Genomic DNA, 5,085 nt, shown 5'->3' on the forward strand with positions numbered 1-5,085 from the left:
CTTCGTCAGTAGGAAATAAATATATCCAATGAATTAACCGTCCTAGTTTTTCACCTGTATTCGTTTGGATAGGATCCTTGCATTTTAACAATCCTCTGAGAAGCACATTTTGTTCATTATAGTTCCCGAGATTCCAAAAATGTGTATGTACTTTTTCTTGTTACACATTTGAAAACTTTTGGTAACATTTTTCTCCACAGCAGGATTCAATAGGTTTGAAAGATCTCTCTGGGATTACAATATCTTTAGCAATACCGTCTTTTTTAGTTTTAGACTTTGTAATGTATTCTTTTCCCTAAAGAAGTAACAAATAATGCTATTAACTTTGTCATTAAAAATTTAAAATACTTACTTGAGACTATCTACATATTATATACAGTTCAGTAAAAGAATTATTTAAAAAATCAAGAATAAAAAAAGTCATAAAATATTAAATTTATGATTAAAATTTATTAAAAAATTGTATTGGCGGTTTCCAATCGTACCTGATTTCTGGAACATTTTTTCTTATTTTTAATCCCCGAGTCTTCATTTCTAGTCCTTTTTCTATCTTGTTTCATTTTAATATCTTTTTCTTTTTAATTAATATTCTAAAAAATATCTCAAAAATCTCAATAATCTAAAAAAAAATGCTTTTCCAACTATTATAAGAAACAATTACTTTGCTGATTCTATGCTTTATTTGTAGAATTTCATAGAAGATGACAAAAAACGTTACTGTTGTGCATTTGTTTTGGTAAGATTGACTTGACCTTCACGTCGTTTGCTGCAGCGCTTACGTAGCCGGCCAGGCACGTTTTTGGGCAGCGTCAAGATTACCGCTTGGATTTTAAAACATTCATAATTTTTGAACTATTAATCCAATTAGTCTAAAACTTTCCAGAAAACTTCTTTGAACCTTAATGAACAACTTTCTCACTGAAAGCTTTCCGTAACTTAAAATTCGTTCGCTAAACGAGGCGCTTGAAGGTTAAAATTCATGATTTTTGCATTGCCACAAAAAAAAATTAATAACTTTTTTGTTTATTAGAATATTCTCGTTTTTCTTTCTTAGATAGTTTCAGAAGACTTAAACACGTACTTTGTATTGGGGAAATCGGGAAATGATGAGAATTGGCTAAATCAGCGCGAGTTGAAGTGAAAACAGATTGGAATTTTTCGTTTTCAAAAAATCCACTTTTTACCAATTATCTCAAAAACTACAAAACCTATAAATTTTTGCAAGAGGAAAAAAAGATGTGCCTTGAAATTCACTACAAGTATCAGTCTTTAAAATTGAAATTAGAAAGATTTTTAAAATTGACACTCAGGACAATGGTTCTCAGGCTGAATCCGGCCGTGTCCCCTTTTGGTTGCCAGCGGTTCAATTATTCACTTTAATCAAGACAATAATAATATCAACATTTAAATATAGATGACAGATCTTCAATTTGAACTGCCTGCCAAAAAGTAAACCGAATTTTCGTTAAAACTCGAGCAACTTACATTTTTTCATAATAAATTTTGCTTTGAAAAATATAAGAAGCTTTCTTGATTAGCGTACTGTAGAAGAAAATTTGATACAATCTTTTTTATTATATAAAAATCTGCTCGCCTCGCGGGCACATTCTCATCGCGCGCGGCTTGCTTCGCTCGCAAATTTGAACGCGCCTACGGCGCGCGACGGTTGATTCTCGCACTTCGTGCTCGATAATAGGTTACCTCGCGCTTCGCGCTCGGATATTTATTCTTTGCTTTTGGAATGCTTGAAAAAAACTTTATCAAAAAGATCTCTTTTAGATGGCAGTATTTATATGCGTCTTCATATTCTGAATTGTCTACTTAATAAGCTCTGTAGGCTTTGAGGTACACATTCTTATCGTGACACTCGCGCTGCGCGCTCGATTTCCGACAGACATTTTTAAACAGGTTTTGTTGGATTTTTTTCCTCGTAACTTTCGTCGTTTTTCCACACATTTTTTTTTATTTTACTTTTTCCAATGTTATTTTTCACGAATAAAACAAAAAGTACGCGTCTTATCAAGAAGTGATTTTTAACGAAATTGTAGATCTTTTTTGGGATAACCATTTTTGTTAATTCATCTTTTTGTTTATCCTACATAGTTTGCCCACAAAATGGAATGTTTTATTTTCCATTATTTTTTGTGCAATCAAAATTTGAATTTTCGATTTTTGAATAAAATCCAAAAATTGGTTATGATTATCTTGTAGGGATTTCAAAAAGAAATGTTTTTCTTCTCTTGACTTTTTTTCATATCGTGCGTTTTTCGGCTTCAAATTTTGGTCTTCGGTTGATTAAAAAAATTTTGAAAACGCCATAACTCTGAGAATTTTCTTTTTATCGAAAAAAGTCATAAGGATAAATTGTTCGTTCTTTTCAATTCTATAAATATCCGTACATAGAATTTTCAAATTCAGAAAAAAGTAGTCTCAAACATTTTCAAAATGCGCTCACTTTTTGAATTTTTATCAAAAATGGCTGGTTAACGAAATCGTCCTTTCTTTTAGGACCTAGAAAAAGTGTGCCAAAGATGGATTTGATTCGTTCATTTTTTCGAGAGTTATCGTGTTTACGGACGGACAGACAGACAGGCGCCATCGTGAAAACCTGATTTTCGGATTCAGGGGGTCTCTAAACGTGGAGTTCCGTTGAAAAAGTGTGATGTCAAATTTTCGAAAATTCTAATACTTTCTCAATCATAAATGATGAGAATGTAAAAATTGAATTTTTATGTTTTTCCCCATGTATTTGAATGAATCTCGGCTCAATGGACAATCAGCACCACCGTGGCCGCGGTCAACTAGATCATGATCGTATGGTTGAAAACAGGGGGGTGCTTCCACTCAGCCCCCTGGCTCTTCCAATCCAGCCTATGCTTTAGAAGTGACGAGAGTTACAAATAAATTAGTAACTAATTATTATTAATTATGATGAATTTTCGCGTAATCAGTTATCAAGTATCCTTTTTTCACCATTTAAATTTATCCCGCCGTCATATTTTGGACTTTTGGTGAGAAATCCAAGATGTCCGCACAGCAAAATTGGTAGATCGTGCAGCAAAGGCTAAAATTATTGGCAGTTTTTGGGGTTGTTGACGAAAACAAATATAATTGTTATTTTTGTTAAAGAAAAGCATTTTATATTTGTATCTACTTTAAAGGCATTTGAGGAATTAAATTTTCTCCAGACATATGTATAACCTATAAATACCTCATAGATGTGATACCTGGTATATTTTATTAATAAATATGTAATCCACGCCAATAAAGTAGTATCTATAATAGATCATACCTGTTTGTAGGTGAGTAAAACAATGGCTAATAATAATTTATAAGCGTTATAATGCGAAGGTGCGATATTTGTTATTAATATCGAACTGTCCACTGAATTTTCCGTAAAGTATAAGACTATGAACCCTTTTTCCAGCTCGTTCAGGGCCAATGTTACGGAATTTTTGGAAGTATTAGTGCTTTATACTTTGCCGTTTAGTCATTTTGCGGAAAGTTCCGTAATACTTCTCTACTAAAAAAAGCCAGGACTTCTGACCTATTACTTTTATTGAACTTCTCAACAGAAATAGTCAGGAAAAGTCAAAATTCATGAGAAAATGTTAAGAATTCGTCAGAGCTTGTGTTCCAAGAATAAATGCCTTAAAACCTATATTTATATTCGTTTATATTTACCAGGCTCTTTATATACTAAATGACACTGAAAGTTAGTCTGAAAATTTTGTCCGTTTTGATATATCGTATATTCTGACCATTTGTGACGATTCCTGACTTCATTTTTTAGTAGCACTTGTCAGTGCCTACGTTTATTATCACATATTGCCTATTATGTTTCATTTTAAATAACATTTTTTGTATATTTAAGCTTTCTTTAATGCAAATTTTTTACAATATTTGTAAGAATTCATATTTTTGTAGAGATATATGATGTAAATTGCACATGTACATGAACAGAATGTTGTCTAATGTCAATAGTTTGTTGGAATTATGAAACGAAAATGGAAGACTGGACAATTGGATCTAAAAAATAATGATAAAGTGAAGGTTACTCTTTTTCGAACTGTTCACATTTTTCTTAATTTTTTAGGATCGCTACGTTGTTCCTAAAATTGTCTTACTCAATATAGCACGAAATTTTCTAGCAAACTTGCCGAAAGTTTGCGGTGCATGGTTCGGAAGCTTACACCGCAAACATGAGGTAATTTTGTTGCAGACTGTTGTGCTATCTGGGACATATTCCAAAGTTTATTAAGTTAAAAAATTAGTGTAACAATGTATACTTAAAACCCTTTGCTTTGCCAAAAGTAAGTTAAAGAGTTTTTCAAAAACTCATAGCCTTATTTTGCAAACATTTTACTGCTTATTTTTCATTAATTTTATGTATAATATGGATGTTACGGAAAACCCCGACTCTTCTCAGTAAAAAATCGATTGGATGCGTTTGAATCATATTGAGTCAGGGCCCTTATTATCAAAACGGGTTTGCAGACTTTAATTTCACTGCCGAATAGTTTAATACTTTTTCATAATCTTTTGCGTACGTGATCTAGTTTTCTCTTCTCCTGAACAGAGATCAGTGTTAGTTTGCTTTGTTTTCACTGCGTTTTCTTGTACAAGAAAACTGCGACTAGAATGCAACTTTCGTTTATCTGGAATGGATGACCCTTTTGTTGTTATGAAATTATGGCTTATCACAAAAAAATTGCTCAAACATCGCTTAAATTAGCCATATTTTCATAATTTCAGTTTTTGTAACCTGCCTTAATCTCGTAACAATGAAAGTCAACCGTTTCAGAAAATCGAAAGCAGCATTTTGCTGCTTCGGCAAGGATCCAGGAGCATGCAGCGAAAACACGGACAGCTAACACTGAACGTCACTTTAGTATTTTATTATTAAACAGAATAGTAAGCTTTACTAAAAAACCGGCTCTGTTCAGGAAAAACATACTATTTAGATTACGTATGCAAAAGATTAGACAAAAATATTCAACCGTTAAGCGATAAAATTGAACCTAAGTCAAATTGTCACTAAGGGCCATCCATATACCACGTGGACAGCTTGGGGGGGGGGGGGGG

General features: G+C 32.7%; 2 protein-coding genes across 3 annotated transcripts in view; one reads left to right on the forward strand and one right to left on the reverse strand.

Moving 5' to 3' along the window:
• Positions 1-3,365, reverse strand: part of LOC117177729 (zinc finger protein 23-like) — a 12,627-nt gene extending 9,262 nt beyond the window's left edge. The window contains exon 1 of the mRNA XM_033368625.1: positions 3,293-3,365. The gene's annotated coding sequence lies outside the window, so the exon portion shown is untranslated. The remainder of the gene's footprint in view (positions 1-3,292) is intronic.
• LOC117177732 (gastrula zinc finger protein XlCGF28.1-like) overlaps positions 3,007-5,085 on the forward strand; it is a 4,141-nt gene continuing 2,062 nt past the window's right edge. The window contains exons 1-2 of one of the 2 annotated variants that reach the window (XM_033368630.1): positions 3,007-3,302; positions 3,928-4,047. The gene's annotated coding sequence lies outside the window, so the exon portion shown is untranslated. The remainder of the gene's footprint in view (positions 3,303-3,927; positions 4,048-5,085) is intronic. The other variant, XM_033368629.1, reaches the window with a different exon arrangement.

The sequence above is a fragment of the Belonocnema kinseyi genome, chromosome 8 (assembly GCF_010883055.1).
Source record: "Belonocnema kinseyi isolate 2016_QV_RU_SX_M_011 chromosome 8, B_treatae_v1, whole genome shotgun sequence".
In the NCBI taxonomy this organism is placed as follows: Eukaryota; Metazoa; Arthropoda; class Insecta; order Hymenoptera; family Cynipidae; genus Belonocnema; species Belonocnema kinseyi.